The following is a 22065-nucleotide window of genomic DNA, read 5'->3' on the forward strand; positions in this document are numbered from 1 at the left end:
AGTGTAGGGTGTAGAGTGTAGGGTGTAGAGTGTAGGGAGTAGAGTGTAGGGTATAGAGTGTAGAGTGTAGGGAATAGAGTGTAGAGTGTAGGGAGTAGAGTGTAGAGTGTAGGGTATAGAGTGTAGAGTGTAGGGTATAGAGTGTAGGGTATAGAGTGTAGGGTGTAGAGTGTAGGGTATAGAGTGTAGAGTGTAGGGTATAGAGTGTAGGGTACAGAGTGCAGAGTGTAGGGTATAGAGTGTAGGGTATATAGTGTAGAGTGTAGGGTATAGAGTGTAAAGTGTAGGGTATAGAGTGTAGGGTATAGAGGGGAGGGTATAGAGTGTAGAGTGTAGGGTATAGAGTGTAGGGTATAGAGTGTAGGGTATAGAGTGTAGGGTATAGAGTGTAGAGTGTAGGGTATAGAGTGTAGGGTATAGAGTGTAGGGTATAGAGTGTAGGGTATAGAGTGTAGAGTGTAGGGTATAGAGTGTAGGGTATAGAGTGTAGGGTATAGAGTGTAGGGTATAGAGTTTAGAGTGTAGGGTATAGAGTGTAGGGTATAGAGTGTAAGGTATAGAGTGTAGAGTGTAGGGTATAGAGTGTAGGGTATAGAGTGTAGGGTATAGAGTGTAGGGTATAGAGTGTAGGGAAAAGAGTGTAGAGTGTAGGGTACAGAGTGCATGGTGTAGAGGGTAGGGTATAGAGTGTAGAGTGTAGGGTGTAGATTGTAGGGTATAGAGTGTAGGGTGTAGAGTGTAGGGTGTAGGGTATAGAGTGTAGGGTATAGAGTGCAGGGTATAGAGTGTAGGGTGTAGAGTGTAGAGTGTAGGGTGTAGAGTGTAGGGTATAGAGTGTAGGGTATAGAGTGTAGCGTATAGAGTGTAGGGTGTAGGGATTAGAGTGTAGGGTGTAGAGTGTATGGTATAGAGTGTAGGGTATAGAGTGTAGGGTATAGAGTGTAGGGTATAGAGTGTATGTTATAGAGTGTAGGGTATAGAGTGTAGAGTGTAGGGTATAGAGTTTAGAGTGTAGGGTATAGAGTGTAGGGTATAGAGTGTAGGGTATAGAGTGTAGGGTATAGGGTGTAGGGTATAGAGTGTAGGGTATAGAGTGTAGGGTATAGAGTGTAGGGTATAGAGTGTAGGGTATAGAGTGTAGAGTGTAGGGTATAGAGTGTAGGGTATAGAGTGTAGGGTATAGAGTGTAGGGTATAGAGTTTAGAGTGTAGGGTATAGAGTGTAGGGTATAGAGTGTAAGGTATAGAGTTTAGAGTGTAGGGTATATAGTGTAGGGTATAGAGTGTAGGGTATAGAGTGTAGGGTATAGAGTGTAGGGAAAAGAGTGTAGAGTGTAGGGTACAGAGTGCAGGGTGTAGAGGGTAGGGTATAGAGTGTAGAGTGTAGGGTGTAGATTGTAGGGTATAGAGTGTAGGGTGTAGAGTGTAGGGTGTAGGGTATAGAGTCTAGGGTATAGAGTGCAGGGTATAGAGTGTAGGGTGTAGAGTGTAGGGTGTAGAGTGTAGGGTATAGAGTGTAGGGTATAGAGTGTAGCGTATAGAGTGTAGGGTGTAGGGATTAGAGTGTAGGGTGTAGAGTGTATGGTATAGAGTGTAGGGTATAGAGTGTAGGGTATAGAGTGTAGGGTATAGAGTGTATGTTATAGAGTGTAGGGTATAGAGTGTAGAGTGTAGGGTATAGAGTTTAGAGTGTAGGGTATAGAGTGTAGGGTATAGAGTGTAGGGTATAGAGTGTAGGGTATAGAGTGTAGGGTATACAGTGTAGGGTATAGAGTGTAGGGTATAGAGTGTAGGGTAAAGAGTGTAGAGTGTAGGGTATAGAGTGTAGGGTACAGAGTGTAGGGTGTAGAGTGTAGGGTGTAGAGTGTAGGGTGTAGAGTGTAGCGTATAGAGTGTAGGGTATAGAGTGTAGGGTATAGAGTGTAGGGTATAGAGTGTAGGGTATAGAGTGTAGGGTGTAGAGTGTAGGGTGTAGAGTGTAGGGTATAGAGTGTAGGGTATAGAGTGTAGGGTATAGAGTGTAGGGTGTAGAGTGTAGGGTGTAGAGTGTAGGGTATAGAGTGTAGGGAGTAGAGTGTAGAGTGTAGGGTATAGAGTGTAGAGTGTAGGGTGTAGGGTATAGAGTGTAGGGTATAGAGTGTAGGGTGTAGAGTGTAGGGTATAGAGTGTAGAGTGTAGGGTATAGAGTGTAGGGTGTAGGGTATAGAGTGTGGCGTATAGAGTATAGGGTGTAGAGTGTAGGGTATAGAGTGTAGGGTATAGAGTGTTGAGTGTAGGGTATAGAGTGTAGGGTATAGAGTGTAGGGTATAGAGTGTAGGGAATAGAGTGTAGGGTGTAAGGTGTAGAGTGTAGGGTATAGAGTGTAGGGTATATACTGTAGGGTATAGAGTGTAGGCTATAGAGTGTAGGGTATAGAGTGTAGAGTGTAGGGTATAGAGTGTAGGGTATAGAGTGTAGGGTATAGAGTGTAGGGTATAGAGTGTAGGGTATAGAGTGTAGGGTATAGGGTATAGAGTGTAAGGTGTAGAGTGTAGGGTGTAGAGTGTAGGGTATAGAGTGTAGTGTATAGAGTGTAGGGTGTAGGGTATAGAGTGTAGGGTATAGAGTGTAGGGTATAGAGTGTAGGGTATAGAGTGTAGGGTATAGAGTGTATGGTATAGAGTGTAGGGTATAGAGTGTAGAGTGTAGGGTATAGAGCTTAGGCTGTAGAGTGTAGGGTATAGAGTGTAGAGTTTAGGGTATAGAGTGTGGGGCATAGAGTGTATGGTATACAGTGTAGAGTGTAGGGTATAGAGTGTATAGTGTAGGGTATAGAGTGTAGGATATAGAGTGTAGGGTATAGAGTGTATGGTATAGAGTGTAGGGTATAAAGTGTAGAGTGTAGGGTATAGAGTGTAGGGTATTGAGTGTATGGTATAGAGTGTAGAGTGTAGGGTATAGAGTGTAGGGTATAGAGTGTAGAGTGTAGGGATTAGAGTGTAGGGTATAGAGTGTAGGGTATAGAGTGTAGAGTGTAGGGTATAGAGTGTATGGTATACAGTGTAGAGTGTAGGGATTAGAGTGTAGGGTATAGAGTGTAGGGTATAGAGTGTAGAGTGTAGGGTATAGAGTGTAGGGTATAGAGTGTAGAGTGTAGGGTATAGAGTGTATGGTATAGAGTGTAGAGTGTAGGGATTAGAGTGTAGGGTATAGAGTGTAGGGTATAGAGTGTAGAGTGTAGGGTATAGAGTGTATGGTATACAGTGTAGAGTGTAGGGTATAGAGTGTATAGTGTAGGGTATAGAGTGTAGGATATAGAGTGTAGGGTATAGAGTGTATTGTATAGAGTGTAGGGTATAAAGTGTAGAGTGTATGGTATGGAGTGTAGGGTATAGAGTGTATGGTATAGAGTGTAGGGTATAAAGTGTAGAGTGTAGGGTATAGAGTGTAGGGTATAGAGTGTAGAGTGTAGGGTAAAGAGTGTAGGGCATAGAGTGTAGGGTATAGAATGTAGAGTGTAGGGTATAGAGTGCAGGTTGTAGAGTGTAGGGTTTAGAGTGTATGGTATAGAGTGTAGGGTATAAAGTGTAGAGTGTAGTGTATAGAGTGTAGGGTAAAGAGTGTAGGGTATAGAGTGTAGGGTATAGAGTGTAGGCTATAGAGTGTAGAGTGTAGGGTGTAGAGTGTAGGATATAGAGTGTAGGGTATAGAGTGTAGGGTATAGAGTGTGGAGTAGAGAGTGTAGGGTATAGAGTGTAGGGTATAGAATGTAGAGTGTAGAGTGTAGGGTGTAGAGTGCAAAGTGTAGGGTATAGAGTATAAGGTATAGAGTGTAGTGTATAGAGTGTATGTTATAGAGTGTAGGGTATAGAGTGTAGAGTTTAGGGTATAGAGTGTAGTGTATAGAGTGTATGGTATAGAGTGTATGGTATAGAGTGTAGAGTGTAGGGTATAGAGTGTAGGGTATAGAGTGTAGGGTATAGAGTGTAGGGTATAGAGTGTAGAGTGTAGGGTATAGAGTGTAGGGTATAGAGTGTAGGGTATAGAGTGTAAGGTATAGAGTGTAGGTTATAGAGTGTAGGGTATAGAGTGTAGGGTATAGAGTGTAGCTTATAGAGCGTAGGGTGTAGGGTATAGAGTGTAGGGTATAGAGTGTAGGGTATAGAGTGTAGAGTGTAGGGTATAGAGTGTATGGTATAGAGCTTAGGGTGTAGAGTGTAGGGTATAGAGTGTAGAGTTTAGGGTATAGAGTGTGGGGCATAGAGTGTATGGTATACAGTGTAGAGTGTAGGGTATAGAGTGTAGGGTATAGAGTGTAGGGTATAGAGTGTAGAGTGTAGGGTATAGAGTGTAGGGTATAGAGTGCAGGTTGTAGAGTGTAGGGTATAGAGTGTAGGGTATAGAGTGTAGGGTATAAAGTGTAGAGTGTAGGGTATAGAGTGTATAGTGTAGGGTATAGAGTGTAGGGTATAGAGTGTAGGGTATAGAGTGTAGGGTATAGAGTGTATGGTATAGAGTGTAGAGTGTAGGGTATAGAGTTTAGAGTGTAGGGTATAGAGTGTAGGGTATAGAGTGTAAGGTATATAGTGTAGAGTGTAGGGTATAGAGTGTAGGGTATAGAGTGTAGGGTATAGAGTGTAGGGTATAGAGTGTAGGGTAATGAGTGTAGAGTGTAGGGTACAGAGTGCAGGGTGTAGATTGTAGGGTATAGAGTGTAGAGTGTAGGGTGTAGAGTGTAGGGTGTAGAGTGTAGGGTGTAGAGTGTAGGGTGTAGGGTATAGAGTGTAGGGTATAGAGTGTAGGGTATAGAGTGTAGGGTGTAGAGTGTAGGGTGTAGAGTGTAGGGTATAGAGTGTAGGGTATAGAGTGTAGGTTATAGAGTGTAGGGTGTAGGGATTAGAGTGTAGGGATTAGAGTGTAGGGTGTAGAGTGTAGGGTGTAGAGTGTAGGGTATAGAGTGTAGGGTATAGAGTGTAGGGTATAGAGTGTAGAGTGTAGGGATTAGAGTGTAGGGATTAGAGTGTAGGGATTAGAGTGTAGGGTATAGAGTGTAGGGTATAGAGTGTAGGGTATAGAGTGTAGGGTATAGAGTGTAGGGAATAGAGTGTAGAGTGTAGGGTGTAGAATGTAAAGTGTAGGGTATAGAGTGTAGAATGTAGGGTATAGAGTGTACGGTATGGAGTGTAGGGTATAGAGTGTAGGGTATAGAGTGTATGGTATAGAGTGTAGGGTGTAGAGTGTATGGTATAGAGTGTAGAGTGTAGGGTTTAGAGTGTAGGGTATAGAGTGTAGGGTATAGAGTGTAGAGTGTAGGGTATAGAGTGTAGGGTACAGAGTGCAGAGTGTAGGGTATAGAGTGTAGGGTATATAGTGTAGAGTGTAGGGTATAGAGTGTAAAGTGTAGGGTATAGAGTGTAGGGTATAGAGTGTAGGGTATAGAGTGTAGAGTGTAGGGTATAGAGTGTAGGGTATAGAGTGTAGGGTATAGAGTGTAGAGTGTAGGGTATAGAGTGTAGGGTATAGAGTGTAGGGTATAGAGTGTAGGGTATAGAGTGTAGGGTATAGAGTGTAGAGTGTAGGGTATAGAGTGTAGGGTATAGAGTGTAGGGTATAGAGTGTAGGGTATAGAGTTTAGAGTGTAGGGTATAGAGTGTAGGGTATAGAGTGTAAGGTATAGAGTGTAGAGTGTAGGGTATAGAGTGTAGGGTATCGAGTGTAGGGTATAGAGTGTAGGGTAAAGAGTGTAGAGTGTAGGGTACAGAGTGCAGGGTGTAGAGGGTAGGGTATAGAGTGTAGAGTGTAGGGTGTAGAGTGTAGGGTATAGAGTGTAGGGTGTAGAGTGTAGGGTGTAGGGTATAGAGTGTAGGGTATAGAGTGCAGGGTATAGAGTGTAGGGTGTAGAGTGTAGAGTGTAGGGTGTAGAGTGTAGGGTATAGAGTGTAGGGTATAGAGTGTAGGGTATAGAGTGTAGGGTGTAGGGATTAGAGTGTAGGGTGTAGAGTGTATGGTATAGAGTGTAGGGTATAGAGTGTAGGGTATAGAGTGTAGGGTATAGAGTGTATGTTATAGAGTGTAGGGTATAGAGTGTAGAGTGTAGGGTATAGAGTTTAGAGTGTAGGGTATAGAGTGTAGGGTATAGAGTGTAGGGTATAGACTGTAGGGTATAGAGTGTAGGGTATAGGGTGTACGGTATAGAGTGTAGGGTATAGAGTGTAGGGTAAAGAGTGTAGAGTGTAGGGTATAGAGTGTAGGGTACAGAGTGTAGGGTGTAGAGTGTAGGGTGTAGAGTGTAGGGTGTAGAGTGTAGCGTATAGAGTGTAGGGTATAGAGTGTAGGGTATAGAGTGTACGGTATAGAGTGTGAGGTGTAGAGTGTAGGGTGTAGAGTGTAGGGTATAGAGTGTAGGGAGTAGAGTGTAGGGTATAGAGTGTAGAGTGTAGGGTATAGAGTGTAGAGTTTAGGGAGTAGAGTGTAGAGTGTAGGGTATAGAGTGTAGATTGTAGGGTGTAGGGTATAGAGTGTAGGGTATAGAGTGTAGGGTGTAGAGTGTAGGGTATAGAGTGTAGAGTGTAGGGTATAGAGTGTAGGGTATAGAGTGTAGGGTATAGAGTGTAGAGTGTAGGGTATAGAGTGTAGGGTATCGAGTGTAGGGTATAGAGTGTAGGGTAAAGAGTGTAGAGTGTAGGGTACAGAGTGCAGGGTGTAGAGGGTAGGGTATAGAGTGTAGAGTGTAGGGTGTAGAGTGTAGGGTATAGAGTGTAGGGTGTAGAGTGTAGGGTGTAGGGTATAGAGTGTAGGGTATAGAGTGCAGGGTATAGAGTGTAGGGTGTAGAGTGTAGAGTGTAGGGTGTAGAGTGTAGGGTATAGAGTGTAGGGTATAGAGTGTAGGGTATAGAGTGTAGGGTGTAGGGATTAGAGTGTAGGGTGTAGAGTGTATGGTATAGAGTGTAGGGTATAGAGTGTAGGGTATAGAGTGTAGGGTATAGAGTGTATGTTATAGAGTGTAGGGTATAGAGTGTAGAGTGTAGGGTATAGAGTTTAGAGTGTAGGGTATAGAGTGTAGGGTATAGAGTGTAGGGTATAGAGTGTAGGGTATAGAGTGTAGGGTATAGGGTGTACGGTATAGAGTGTAGGGTATAGAGTGTAGGGTAAAGAGTGTAGAGTGTAGGGTATAGAGTGTAGGGTACAGAGTGTAGGGTGTAGAGTGTAGGGTGTAGAGTGTAGGGTGTAGAGTGTAGCGTATAGAGTGTAGGGTATAGAGTGTAGGGTATAGAGTGTAGGGTATAGAGTGTAGAGTGTAGGGTATAGAGTGTAGAGTGTAGGGAGTAGAGTGTAGAGTGTAGGGTATAGAGTGTAGATTGTAGGGTGTAGGTTATAGAGTGTAGGGTATAGAGTGTAGGGTGTAGAGTGTAGGGTATAGAGTGTAGAGTGTAGGGTATAGAGTGTAGGGTATAGAGTGTAGGGTATAGAGTGTAGGGTGTAGAGTGTAGGGTATAGAGTGCAGGTTGTAGAGTGTAGGGTATAGAGTGTAGGGTGTAGAGTGTAGGGTATAGAGTGTATAGTGTAGGGTATAGAGTGTAGGGTATAGAGTGTATCGTGTAGGGTATAGAGTGTATGCTATAGAGTGTATGGTGTAGAGTGTATGGTGTAGAGTGTATGGTGTAGAGTGTAGGGTATAGAGTGTAGGGCATAGAGTGTATGGTATAGAGTGTGGAGTGTAGGGTATAGAGTGTAGGGTATAGAGTGTAGAGTGTAGGGATTAGAGTGTAGGGTATAGAGTGTAGGGTATAGAGTGTTGAGTGTAGGGTATAGAGTGTAGGGTATAGAGTGTAGAGTGTAGGGTATAGAGTGTAGGGTATAGAGTGTAGGGTGTAGGATATAGAGTGTAGGCTATAGAGTGTAGGCTATAGAGTGTAGGCTATAGAGTGTAGAGTATAGAGTGTAGGTTATAGAGTGTAGGGTATAGAATGTAGAGTGTAAAGTGTAGGGTATAGAGTGTAGTGTATAGAGTGTATGTTATAGAGTGTAGGGTATAGAGTGTAGAGTGTAAGGTATAGAGTGTAGTGTATAGAGTGTATGTTATAGAGTGTAGGGTGTAGAGTGTAGAGTGTAGGGTATAGAGTGTAGGGTATAGAGTGTAGGGTATAGAGTGTAGGGTATACAGTGTATCGTATAGAGTGTAGGGTATAGAGTGTAGAGTGTAGGGTATAGAGTGTAGGGTATAGAGTGTGGGGTATAGAGTGTAGGGTATAGATTGTAGGGTATAGGGTATAGAGTGTATGGTGTAGAGTGTAAGGTATAAAGTGTATAGTGTAGGGTATAGAGTGTAGGGTATAGAGTGTAGGTTATAGAGTGTAGGGTATAGAGTGTAGGGTATAGAGTGTATGGTATAGAGTGTAGGGTGTAGAGTGTATGGTATAGAGTGTAGGGTATAGAGTGTAGTGTATAGAGTGTAGTGTATAGAGTGTAGGGTATAGAGTGTAGGGTATAGAGTGTAGAGTGTAGGGTATAGAGTGTAGGGTATAGAGTGTAGGGTATAGAGTGTATGTTATAGGGTATAGAGTGTAGAGTGTAGGGTATAGAGTTTAGAGTGTAGGGTATAGAGTGTAGGGTATAGAGTGTAAGGTATAGAGTGTAGGGTGTAGAGTGTAGGGTATAGAGTGTAGGGTAAAGAGTGTATGGTATAGAGTGTAGGGTATAGCGTGTATGGTATAGAGTGTAGGTTATAGAGTGTAGAGTGTAGGGTATATAGTGTAGGGTATAGAGTGTAGAGTGTAGGGTATAGAGTGTAGGGTATAGAGTGTAGGGTGTAGAGTGTAGGGTGTAGAGTGTAGGAATTAGAGTGTAGGGTATAGAGTGTAGAGTGTAGGGTTTAGAGTGTAGGGTATAGAGTGTAGAGTGTAGGGATTAGATTGTAGGGTATAGAGTGTAGGGTATAGAGTGTATGGTATAGAGTGTAGGGTATACAGTGTAGAGTGTATGGTATAGAGTGTAGGGTATAAAGTGTAGAGTGTAGGGTATAGAGTGTATGGTATAGAGTGTGGGGTGTAGAGTGTAGGGTATAGAGTGTAGAGTGTAGGGTATAGAGTGTAGGGTACAGAGTGCAGAGTGTAGGGTATAGAGTGTAGGGTATATAGTGTAGAGTGTAGGGTATAGAGTGTAAACTGTAGGGTATAGAGTGTAGGGTATAGAGTGTAGAGTGTAGGGTATAGAGTGTAGGGTATAGAGTGTAGGGTATAGAGTGTAGGGTATAGAGTGTAGAGTGTAGGGTATAGAGTGTAGGGTATAGAGAGTAGGGTATAGAGTGTAAGGTATAGAGTGTAGGGTATAGAGTGTAGAGTGTAGGGTATAGAGTGTAGGGTATAGAGTGTAGGGTATAGAGTGTAGGGTATAGAGTTTAGAGTGTAGGGTATAGAGTGTAGGGTATAGAGTGTAAGGTATAGAGTGTAGAGTGTAGGGTATAGAGTGTAGGGTATAGAGTGTAGGGTATAGAGTGTAGGGTATAGAGTGTAGGGTAAAAAGTGTAGAGTGTAGGGTACAGAGTGCAGGGTGTAGAGTGTAGGGTATAGAGTGTAGGGTATAGAGTGTAGGGTGTAGAGTGTAGGGTGTAGGGTATAGAGTGTAGAGTGTAGGGTGTAGAGTGTAGGGTATAGAGTGTAGGGTGTAGAGTGTAGGGTGTAGGGTATAGAGTGTAGGGTATAGAGTGCAGGGTATAGAGTGTAGGGTGTAGAGTGTAGGGTGTAGAGTGTAGGGTATAGAGTGTAGGGTATAGAGTGTAGGGTATAGAGTGTAGGGTGTAGGGATTAGAGTGTAGGGTGTAGAGTGTATGGTATAGAGTGTAGGGTATAGAGTGTAGGGTATAGAGTGTAGGGTATAGAGTGTATGTTATAGAGTGTAGGGTATAGAGTGTAGAGTGCAGGGTATAGAGTTTAGAGTGTAGGGTATAGAGTGTAGGGTATAGAGTGTAGGGTATAGAGTGTAGGGTATAGGGTGTAGGGTATAGAGTGTAGGGTATAGAGTGTAGGGTAAAGAGTGTAGAGTGTAGGGTATAGAGTGTAGGGTACAGAGTGTAGGGTGTAGACTGTATGGTGTAGAGTGTAGGGTGTAGAGTGTAGCGTATAGAGTGTAGGGTATAGAGTGTAGGGTATAGAGTGTAGGGTATAGAGTGTAGGGTATAGAGTGTAGGGTGTAGAGTGTAGAGTGTAGGGTATAGAGTGTAGGGTATAGAGTGTAGGGTATAGAGTGTAGGGTATAGAGTGTAGGGTGTAGAGTGTAGGGTGTAGAGTGTAGGGTGTAGAGTGTAGGGAGTAGAGTGTAGGGTATAGAGTGTAGAGTGTAGGGAATAGAGTGTAGAGTGTAGGGAGTAGAGTGTAGAGTGTAGGGTATAGAGTGTAGAGTGTAGGGTATAGAGTGTAGGGTATAGAGTGTAGGGTGTAGAGTGTAGGGTATAGAGTGTAGAGTGTAGGGTATAGAGTGTAGGGTACAGAGTGCAGAGTGTAGGGTATAGAGTGTAGGGTATATAGTGTAGAGTGTAGGGTATAGAGTGTAAAGTGTAGGGTATAGAGTGTAGGGTATAGAGTGTAGGGTATAGAGTGTAGAGTGTAGGGTATAGAGTGTAGGGTATAGAGTGTAGGGTATAGAGTGTAGGGTATAGAGTGTAGAGTGTAGGGTATAGAGTGTAGGGTATAGAGTGTAGGGTATAGAGTGTAGGAAATAGAGTGTAGGGTATAGAGTGTAGAGTGTAGGGTATAGAGTGTAGGGTATAGAGTGTAGGGTATAGAGTGTAGGGTATAGAGTTTAGAGTGTAGGGTATAGAGTGTAGGGTATAGAGTGTAAGGTATAGAGTGTAGAGTGTAGGGTATAGAGTGTAGGGTATAGAGTGTAGGGTATAGAGTGTAGGGTATAGAGTGTAGGGAAAAGAGTGTAGAGTGTAGGGTACAGAGTGCAGGGTGTAGAGGGTAGGGTATAGAGTGTAGAGTGTAGGGTGTAGATTGTAGGGTATAGAGTGTAGGGTGTAGAGTGTAGGGTGTAGGGTATAGAGTGTAGGGTATAGAGTGCAGGGTATAGAGTGTAGGGTGTAGAGTGTAGAGTGTAGGGTGTAGAGTGTAGGGTATAGAGTGTAGGGTATAGAGTGTAGCGTATAGAGTGTAGGGTGTAGGGATTAGAGTGTAGGGTGTAGAGTGTATGGTATAGAGTGTAGGGTATAGAGTGTAGGGTATAGAGTGTAGGGTATAGAGTGTATGTTATAGAGTGTAGGGTATAGAGTGTAGAGTGTAGGGTATAGAGTTTAGAGTGTAGGGTATAGAGTGTAGGGTATAGAGTGTAGGGTATAGAGTGTAGGGTATAGCGTGTAGGGTATAGGGTGTAGGGTATAGAGTGTAGGGTATAGAGTGTAGGGTATAGAGTGTAGGGTATAGAGTGTAGGGTATAGAGTGTAGAGTGTAGGGTATAGAGTGTAGGGTATAGAGTGTAGGGTATAGAGTGTAGGGTATAGAGTTTAGAGTGTAGGGTATAGAGTGTAGGGTATAGAGTGTAAGGTATAGAGTGTAGAGTGTAGGGTATAGAGTGTAGGGTATAGAGTGTAGGGTATAGAGTGTAGGGTATAGAGTGTAGGGAAAAGAGTGTAGAGTGTAGGGTACAGAGTGCAGGGTGTAGAGGGTAGGGTATAGAGTGTAGAGTGTAGGGTGTAGATTGTAGGGTATAGAGTGTAGGGTGTAGAGTGTAGGGTGTAGGGTATAGAGTGTAGGGTATAGAGTGCAGGGTATAGAGTGTAGGGTGTAGAGTGTAGAGTGTAGGGTGTAGAGTGTAGGGTATAGAGTGTAGGGTATAGAGTGTAGCGTATAGAGTGTAGGGTGTAGGGATTAGAGTGTAGGGTGTAGAGTGTATGGTATATAGTGTAGGGTATAGAGTGTAGGGTATAGAGTGTAGGGTATAGAGTGTATGTTATAGAGTGTAGGGTATAGAGTGTAGAGTGTAGGGTATAGAGTTTAGAGTGTAGGGTATAGAGTGTAGGGTATAGAGTGTAGGGTATAGAGTGTAGGGTATAGAGTGTAGGGTATACGGTGTAGGGTATAGAGTGTAGGGTATAGAGTGTAGGGTAAAGAGTGTAGAGTGTAGGGTATAGAGTGTAGGGTACAGAGTGTAGGGTGTAGAGTGTAGGGTGTAGAGTGTAGGGTGTAGAGTGTAGCGTATAGAGTGTAGGGTATAGAGTGTAGGGTATAGAGTGTAGGGTATAGAGTGTAGGGTATAGAGTGTAGGGTGTAGAGTGTAGGGTGTAGAGTGTAGGGTATAGAGTGTAGGGTATAGAGTGTAGGGTATAGAGTGTAGGGTGTAGAGTGTAGGGTGTAGAGTGTAGGGTATAGAGTGTAGGGAGTAGAGTGTAGAGTGTAGGGTATAGAGTGTAGAGTGTAGGGTGTAGGGTATAGAGTGTAGGGTATAGAGTGTAGGGTGTAGAGTGTAGGGTATAGAGTGTAGAGTGTAGGGTATAGAGTGTAGGGTGTAGGGTATAGAGTGTGGCGTATAGAGTATAGGGTGTAGAGTGTAGGGTATAGAGTGTAGGGTATAGAGTGTAGGGTATAGAGTGTTGAGTGTAGGGTATAGAGTGTAGGGTATAGAGTGTAGGGTATAGAGTGTAGGGAATAGAGTGTAGGGTGTAAGGTGTAGAGTGTAGGGTATAGAGTGTAGGGTATATACTGTAGGGTATAGAGTGTAGGCTATAGAGTGTAGGGTATAGAGTGTAGAGTGTAGGGTATAGAGTGTAGGGTATAGAGTGTAGGGTATAGAGTGTAGGGTATAGAGTGTAGGGTATAGAGTGTAGGGTATAGGGTATAGAGTGTAAGGTGTAGAGTGTAGGGTGTAGAGTGTAGGGTATAGAGTGTAGTGTATAGAGTGTAGGGTGTAGGGTATATAGTGTAGGGTATAGACTGTAAGGTATAGAGTGTAGGGTATAGAGTGTAGGGTATAGAGTGTATGGTATAGAGTGTAGGGTATAGAGTGTAGAGTGTAGGGTATAGAGCTTAGGGTGTAGAGTGTAGGGTATAGAGTGTAGAGTTTAGGGTATAGAGTGTGGGGCATAAAGTGTATGGTATACAGTGTAGAGTGTAGGGTATAGAGTGTATAGTGTAGGGTATAGAGTGTAGGATATAGAGTGTAGGGTATAGAGTGTATGGTATAGAGTGTAGGGTATAAAGTGTAGAGTGTAGGGTATAGAGTGTAGGGTATTGAGTGTATGGTATAGAGTGTAGAGTGTAGGGTATAGAGTGTAGGGTATAGAGTGTAGAGTGTAGGGATTAGAGTGTAGGGTATAGAGTGTAGGGTATAGAGTGTAGAGTGTAGGGTATAGAGTGTATGGTATACAGTGTAGAGTGTAGGGTATAGAGTGTATAGTGTAGGGTATAGAGTGTAGGATATAGAGTGTAGGGTATAGAGTGTATGGTATAGAGTGTAGGGTATAAAGTGTAGAGTGTATGGTATGGAGTGTAGGGTATAGAGTGTATGGTATAGAGTGTAGGGTATAAAGTGTAGAGTGTAGGGTATAGAGTGTAGGGTATAGAGTGTAGAGTGTAGGGTAAAGAGTGTAGGGCATAGAGTGTAGGGTATAGAGTGTAGAGTGTAGGGTATAGAGTGCAGGTTGTAGAGTGTAGGGTATAGAGTGTATGGTATAGAGTGTAGGGTATAAAGTGTAGAGTGTAGTGTATAGAGTGTAGGGTATAGAGTGTAGGGTATAGAGTGTAGGGTATAGAGTGTAGGCTATAGAGTGTAGAGTGTAGGGTGTAGAGTGTAGGGTATAGAGTGTAGGGTATAGAGTGTAGGGTATAGAGTGTGGAGTAGAGAGTGTAGGGTATAGAGTGTAGGGTATAGAATGTAGAGTGTAGAGTGTAGGGTGTAGAGTGCAAAGTGTAGGGTATAGAGTATAAGGTATAGAGTGTAGTGTATAGAGTGTATGTTATAGAGTGTAGGGTATAGAGTGTAGAGTTTAGGGTATAGAGTGTAGTGTATAGAGTGTATGGTATAGAGTGTATGGTATAGAGTGTAGAGTGTAGGGTATAGAGTGTAGGGTATAGAGTGTAGGGTATAGAGTGTAGAGTGTAGGGTATAGAGTGTAGGGTATAGAGTGTAGGGTATAGAGTGTAGGGTATAGAGTGTAAGGTATAGAGTGTAGGTTATAGAGTGTAGGGTATAGAGTGTAGGGTATAGAGTGTAGCTTATAGAGCGTAGGGTGTAGGGTATAGAGTGTAGGGTATAGAGTGTAGGGTATAGAGTGTAGAGTGTAGGGTATAGAGTGTATGGTATAGAGCTTAGGGTGTAGAGTGTAGGGTATAGAGTGTAGAGTTTAGGGTATAGAGTGTGGGGCATAGAGTGTATGGTATACAGTGTAGAGTGTAGGGTATAGAGTGTAGGGTATAGAGTGTAGGGTATAGAGTGTAGAGTGTAGGGTATAGAGTGTAGGGTATAGAGTGCAGGTTGTAGAGTGTAGGGTATAGAGTGTAGGGTATATAGTGTAGGGTATAGAGTGTATAGTGTAGGGTATAGAGTGTAGGGTATAGAGTGTATGTTATAGAGTGTAGGGTATAGAGTGTAGAGTGTAGGGTATAGAGTTTAGAGTGTAGGGTATAGAGTGTAGGGTATAGAGTGTAAGGTATATAGTGTAGAGTGTAGGGTATAGAGTGTAGGGTATAGAGTGTAGAGTATAGAGTGTAGGGTATAGAGTGTAGGGTAATGAGTGTAGAGTGTAGGGTACAGAGTGCAGGGTGTAGAGTGTAGGGTATAGAGTGTAGAGTGTAGGGTGTAGAGTGTAGGGTGTAGAGTGTAGGGTGTAGAGTGTAGGGTGTAGGGTATAGAGTGTAGGGTATAGAGTGTAGGGTATAGAGTGTAGGGTGTAGAGTGTAGGGTGTAGAGTGTAGGGTATAGAGTGTAGGGTATAGAGTGTAGGTTATAGAGTGTAGGGTGTAGGGATTAGAGTGTAGGGATTAGAGTGTAGGGTGTAGAGTGTAGGGTGTAGAGTGTAGGGTATAGAGTGTAGGGTATAGAGTGTAGGGTATAGAGTGTAGAGTGTAGGGATTAGAGTGTAGGGATTAGAGTGTAGGGATTAGAGTGTAGGGTATAGCGTGTAGGGTATAGAGTGTAGGGTATAGAGTGTATGGTATAGAGTGTAGGGAATAGAGTGTAGAGTGTAGGGTGTAGAATGTAAAGTGTAGGGTATAGAGTGTAGAATGTAGGGTATAGAGTGTACGGTATGGAGTGTAGGGTATAGAGTGTAGGGTATAGAGTGTAGAGTGTAGGGTATAGAATGTAGGGTATAGAGTGTAGGGTATAGAGTGTAGGGAATAGAGTGTAGATTGTAAGGTATAGAGTGTAGAGTGTAGGGTATAGACGGTAGGGTGTAGAGTGTAGGGAGTAGAGTGTAGGGTATAGAGTGTAGAGTGTAGGGTATAGAGTGCAGGGTATAGAGTGTAGGGTGTAGAGTGTAGGCTATAGAGTGTAGGGTATAGAGTGTAGAGTGTAGGGTATAGAGTGTAGGGTATAGAGTGTAGGGTATAGAGTGTAGGGTATAGAGTGTAGAGTGTAGGGTATAGAGTGTAGGGTATAGATTGCAGGTTGTAGAGTGCAGGTTGTAGAGTGTAGGGTATAGAGTGTAGGGTATAGAGTGTAGGGTATAGAGTGTAGGGTATAAAGTGTAGAGTGTAGGGTATAGAGTGTATAGTGTAGGGTATAGAGTGTAGGGTATAGAGTGTAGGGTATAGAGTGTATAGTGTAGGGTATAGAGTGTATGCTATAGAGTGTATGGTGTAGAGTGTATGGTATAGAGTGTAGGGTGTAGAGTGTAGGGTATAGAGTATAGGGTATAGAGTGTATGTTATAGAGTGTAGGGTATACAGTGTAGAGTGTAGGGTATAGAGTTTAGAGTGTAGGGTATAGAGTGTAGGGTATAGAGTGTAGGGTAAAGAGTGTAGAGTGTAGGGTACAGAGTGCAGGGTGTAGAGTGTAGGGTATAGAGTGTAGAGTGTAGGGTGTAGAGTGTAGGGTGTAGAGTGTAGGGTATAGAGTGTAGAGTGTAGGGTGTAGAGTGTAGGGTGTAGGGTATAGAGTGTAGGGTATAGAGTGTAGGGTATAGAGTGTAGGGTATAGGGTGTAGGGATTAGAGTGTAGGGATTAGAGTGTAGGGATTAGAGTGTAGGGTGTAGAGTGTAGGGTATAGAGTGTAGGGTATAGAGTGTAGGGTATAGAGTGTAGGGTATAGAGTGCAGGTTGTAGAGTGTAGGGTATAGAGTGTAGGGTGTAGAGTGTAGGGTATAGAGTGTAGAGTGTATGGTGTAGAGTGTAGGGTGTAGGGGATAGAGTGTAGGGTATAGAGTGTAGGGTATAGAGTGTAGGGTAAAGAGTGTAGAGTGTAGGGTACAGAGTGCAGGGTGTAGAGTGTAGGGTATAGAGTGTAGGGTGTAAAGTGTAGGGTATAGAGTGTAGAGTGTATGGTGTAGAGTGTAGGGTGTAGGGGATAGAGTGTAGGGTATAGAGTGTAGGGTATAGAGTGTAGGGTATAGAGTGTAGAGTGTAGGGATTAGAGTGTAGGGTATAGAGTGTAGGTTATAGAGTGTAGGGTGTAGAGTGTAGGGTATAGAGTGTATGGTATAGAGTGTAGGGTATAGAGTGTAGGGTATAGAGTGTATGTTATAGAGTGTAGGGTATAGAGTGTAGAGTGTAGGGTATAGAGTTTAGAGTGTAGGGTATAGAGTGTAGGGTATAGAGTGTAAGGTATAGAGTGTAGGGTATAGAGTGTAGGGTATAGAGTGTAGGGTATAAAGCGTAGAGTGTAGGGTATAGAGTGTATAGTGTAGGGTATAGAGTGTAGGGTATAGAGTGTAAGGTGTAGAGTGTAGGGTATAGAGTGTATGGTATAGAGTGTGGGGTATAAAGTGTAGAGTTTAGGGTATGGAGTGTAGGGTATAGAGTGTATGGTATAGAGTGTAGGGTATAAAGTGTAGAGTGTAGGGTATAGAGTGTAGGGTATAGAGTGTAGAGTGTAGGGTAAAGAGTGAAGGGTATAGAGTGTAGGGTATAGAGTGTAGAGTGTAGGGTATAGAGTGTAGGGTATAGAGTGCAGGTTGTAGAGTGTAGGGTATAGAGTGTAGGGTATAGAGTGTATGTTATAGAGTGTAGGGTATAGAGTGTAGAGTGTAGCGTATAGAGTTTAGAGTGTAGGGTATAGAGTGTAGGGTATAGAGTGTAAGGTATATAGTGTAGAGTGTAGGGTATAGAGTGTAGGGTATAGAGTGTAGAGTATAGAGTGTAGGGTATAGAGTGTAGGGTAATGAGTGTAGAGTGTAGGGTACAGAGTGCAGGGTGTAGAGTGTAGGGTATAGAGTGTAGAGTGTAGGGTGTAGAGTGTAGGGTGTAGAGTGTAGGGTGTAGAGTGTAGGGTGTAGGGTATAGAGTGTAGGGTATAGAGTGTAGGGTATAGAGTGTAGGGTGTAGAGTGTAGGGTGTAGAGTGTAGGGTATAGAGTGTAGGGTATAGAGTGTAGGTTATAGAGTGTAGGGTGTAGGGATTAGAGTGTAGGGATTAGAGTGTAGGGTGTAGAGTGTAGGGTGTAGAGTGTAGGGTATAGAGTGTAGGGTATAGAGTGTAGGGTATAGAGTGTAGAGTGTAGGGATTAGAGTGTAGGGATTAGAGTGTAGGGATTAGAGTGTAGGGTATAGAGTGTAGGATATAGAGTGTAGGGTATAGAGTGTATGGTATAGAGTGTAGGGAATAGAGTGTAGAGTGTAGGGTGTAGAATGTAAAGTGTAGGGTATAGAGTGTAGAATGTAGGGTATAGAGTGTACGGTATGGAGTGTAGGGTATAGAGTGTAGGGTATAGAGTGTAGAGTGTAGGGTATAGAATGTAGGGTATAGAGTGTAGGGTATAGAGTGTAGGGAATAGAGTGTAGATTGTAAGGTATAGAGTGTAGAGTGTAGGGTATAGACGGTAGGGTGTAGAGTGTAGGGAGTAGAGTGTAGGGTATAGAGTGTAGAGTGTAGGGTATAGAGTGCAGGGTATAGAGTGTAGGGTGTAGAGTGTAGGCTATAGAGTGTAGGGTATAGAGTGTAGAGTGTAGGGTATAGAGTGTAGGGTATAGAGTGTAGGGTATAGAGTGTAGGGTATAGAGTGTAGAGTGTAGGGTATAGAGTGTAGGGTATAGATTGCAGGTTGTAGAGTGCAGGTTGTAGAGTGTAGGGTATAGAGTGTAGGGTATAGAGTGTAGGGTATAGAGTGTAGGGTATAAAGTGTAGAGTGTAGGGTATAGAGTGTATAGTGTAGGGTATAGAGTGTAGGGTATAGAGTGTAGGGTATAGAGTGTATAGTGTAGGGTATAGAGTGTATGCTATAGAGTGTATGGTGTAGAGTGTATGGTATAGAGAGTAGGGTGTAGAGTGTAGGGTATAGAGTATAGGGTATAGAGTGTATGTTATAGAGTGTAGGGTATACAGTGTAGAGTGTAGGGTATAGAGTTTAGAGTGTAGGGTATAGAGTGTAGGGTATAGAGTGTAGGGTAAAGAGTGTAGAGTGTAGGGTACAGAGTGCAGGGTGTAGAGTGTAGGGTATAGAGTGTAGAGTGTAGGGTGTAGAGTGTAGGGTGTAGAGTGTAGGGTATAGAGTGTAGAGTGTAGGGTGTAGAGTGTAGGGTGTAGGGTATAGAGTGTAGGGTATAGAGTGTAGGGTATAGAGTGTAGGGTATAGGGTGTAGGGATTAGAGTGTAGGGATTAGAGTGTAGGGATTAGAGTGTAGGGTGTAGAGTGTAGGGTATAGAGTGTAGGGTATAGAGTGTAGGGTATAGAGTGTAGGGTATAGAGTGCAGGTTGTAGAGTGTAGGGTATAGAGTGTAGGGTGTAGAGTGTAGGGTATAGAGTGTAGAGTGTATGGTGTAGAGTGTAGGGTGTAGGGGATAGAGTGTAGGGTATAGAGTGTAGGGTATAGAGTGTAGGGTAAAGAGTGTAGAGTGTAGGGTACAGAGTGCAGGGTGTAGAGTGTAGGGTATAGAGTGTAGGGTGTAGAGTGTAGGGTATAGAGTGTAGAGTGTATGGTGTAGAGTGTAGGGTGTAGGGGATAGAGTGTAGGGTATAGAGTGTAGGGTATAGAGTGTAGGGTATAGAGTGTAGAGTGTAGGGATTAGAGTGTAGGGTATAGAGTGTAGGTTATAGAGTGTAGGGTGTAGAGTGTAGGGTATAGAGTGTATGGTATAGAGTGTAGGGTATAGAGTGTAGGGTATAGAGTGTATGTTATAGAGTGTAGGGTATAGAGTGTAGAGTGTAGGGTATAGAGTTTAGAGTGTAGGGTATAGAGTGTAGGGTATAGAGTGTAAGGTATAGAGTGTAGAGTGTACGGTATAGAGTGTAGGGTAAAGAGTGTAGAGTGTAGGGTACAGAGTGCAGGGTGTAGAGTGTAGGGTATAGAGTGTAGGGTGTAGAGTGTAGGGTATAGAGTGTAGGGTGTAGAGTGTAGGGTGTAGGGTATAGAGTGTAGGGTATAGAGTGTAGGGTATAGAGTGTAGAGTGTAGAGTGTAGGGTGTAGAGTGTAGGGTATAGAGTGTAGGGTATAGAGTGTAGGGTATAGAGTGTAGGGTATAGAGTGTAGGGTGTAGGGATTAGAGTGTAGGGATTAGAGTGTAGGGTATAGAGTGTAGGGTATAGAGTGTAGGGTATAGAGTGTAGGGTATAAAGCGTAGAGTGTAGGGTATAGAGTGTATAGTGTAGGGTATAGAGTGTAGGGTATAGAGTGTAAGGTGTAGAGTGTAGGGTATAGAGTGTATGGTATAGAGTGTGGGGTATAAAGTGTAGAGTTTAGGGTATGGAGTGTAGGGTATAGAGTGTATGGTATAGAGTGTAGGGTATAAAGTGTAGAGTGTAGGGTATAGAGTGTAGGGTATAGAGTGTAGAGTGTAGGGTAAAGAGTGAAGGGTATAGAGTGTAGGGTATAGAGTGTAGAGTGTAGGGTATAGAGTGTAGGGTATAGAGTGCAGGTTGTAGAGTGTAGGGTATAGAGTGTATGGTATAGAGTGTAGGGTATAAAGTGTAGAGTGTAGTGTATAGAGTGTAGGGTATAGAGTGTAGGGTAAAGAGTGTAGAGTGTAGGGTACAGAGTGCAGAGTGTAGAGTGTAGGGTATAGAGTGTAGGGTGTAGAGTGTAGGGTATAGAGTGTAGGGTGTAGAGTGTAGGGTGTGAGGTATAGAGTGTAGGGTATAGAGTGTAGGGTATAGAGTGTAGAGTGTAGAGTGTAGGGTGTAGAGTGTAGGGTATAGAGTGTAGGGTATAGAGTGTAGGGCTATAGAGTGTAGGGTGTAGGGATTAGAGTGTAGGGATTAGAGTGTAGGGTGTAGAGTGTAGGGTGTAGAGTGTAGGGTATAGAGTGTAGGGCATAGAGTGTAGGGTATAAAGCGTAGAGTGTAGGGTATAGAGTGTATAGTGTAGGGTATAGAGTGTAGGGTATAGAGTGTAGGGTATAGAGTGTAGGGTATAGGGTATAGAGTGTAGGGTGTAGAGTGTAGGGTGTAGGTTGTAGAGTGTATGGTATAGAGTGTAGGGTATAGAGTGTAGGGTATAGAGTGTAGGGTATAGAGTGTAGGGTGTAGAGTGTAGAGTGTAGGGTATAGAGTGTAGAGTGTAGGGTATAGGGTGTAGGGTATAGAGTAGAGTGTAGAGTGTAGGGTATAGAGTGTAGAGTGTAGGGGATAGAATGTAGGGTATAGAGTGTAAGGTGTAGAGTGTAGGGTATAGAGTGTATGGTATAGAGTGTGTGGTATAAAGTGTAGAGTGTAGGGTATGGAGTGTAGGGTATAGAGTGTATGGTATAGAGTGTAGGGTATAAAGTGTAGAGTGTAGGGTATAGAGTGTAGGGTATAGAGTGTAGAGTGTAGGGTAAAGAGTGTAGGGCATAAAGTGTAGAGTGTAGGGTAAAGAGTGTAGGGCATAGAGTGTAGGGTATAGAGTGTAGGGTATAGAGTGCAGGTTGTAGAGTGTAGGGTATAGAGTGTATGGTATAGAGTGTAGGGTATAAAGTGTAGAGTGTAGTGTATAGAGTGTAGGGTATAGAGTGTAGGGTATAGAGTGTAGGGTATAGAGTGTAGGCTATAGAGTGTAGAGTGTAGGGTGTAGAGTGTAGGGTATAGAGTGTAGGGTATAGAGTGTAGGGTATAGAGTGTGGAGTAGAGAGTGTAGGGTATAGAGTGTAGGGTATAGAATGTAGAGTGTAGAGTGTAGGGTGTAGAGTGCAAAGTGTAGGGTATAGAGTGTAAGGTATAGAGTGTAGTGTATAGAGTGTATGTTATAGAGTGTAGGGTATAGAGTGTAGAGTTTAGGGTATAGAGTGTAGTGTATAGAGTGTATGGTATAGAGTGTATGGTATAGAGTGTAGAGTGTAGGGTATAGAGTGTAGGGTATAGAGTGTAGGGTATAGAGTGTAGAGTGTAGGGTATAGAGTGTAGGGTATAGAGTGTAGGGTATAGAGTGTAGGGTATAGAGTGTAGGTTATAGAGTGTAGGGTATAGAGTGTAGGGTATAGAGTATAGCTTATAGAGCGTAGGGTGTAGGGTATAGAGTGTAGGGTATAGAGTGTAGGGTATAGAGTGTAGAGTGTAGGGTATAGAGTGTATGGTATAGAGCTTAGGGTATAGAGTGTAGGGTATAGAGTGTAGAGTTTAGGGTATAGAGTGTGGGGCATAGAGTGTATGGTATACAGTGTAGAGTGTAGGGTATAGAGTGTAGGGTATAGAGTGTAGGGTATAGAGTGTAGAGTGTAGGGTATAGAGTGTAGGGTATAGAGTGCAGGTTGTAGAGTGTAGGGTATAGAGTGTAGGGTATAGAGTGTAGGGTATAAAGTGTAGAGTGTAGGGTATAGAGTGTATAGTCTAGGGTATAGAGTGTAGGGTATAGAGTGTAGGGTATAGAGTGTATAGTGTAGGGTATAGAGTGTATGCTATAGAGTGTATGGTGTAGGTGTGATACATCCGCCCACCATTCCTAGGAGTAAGAAGCACTGAACATGAGCTCCTGAATTTCCATCACTTTATACCTTGTAATGAGTCAACTGTAAGACAAAACCTGGAAAAA

Source organism: Ranitomeya imitator, unplaced genomic scaffold (assembly GCF_032444005.1).
Source record: "Ranitomeya imitator isolate aRanImi1 unplaced genomic scaffold, aRanImi1.pri SCAFFOLD_51, whole genome shotgun sequence".
NCBI lineage: Eukaryota > Metazoa > Chordata > Amphibia > Anura > Dendrobatidae > Ranitomeya > Ranitomeya imitator.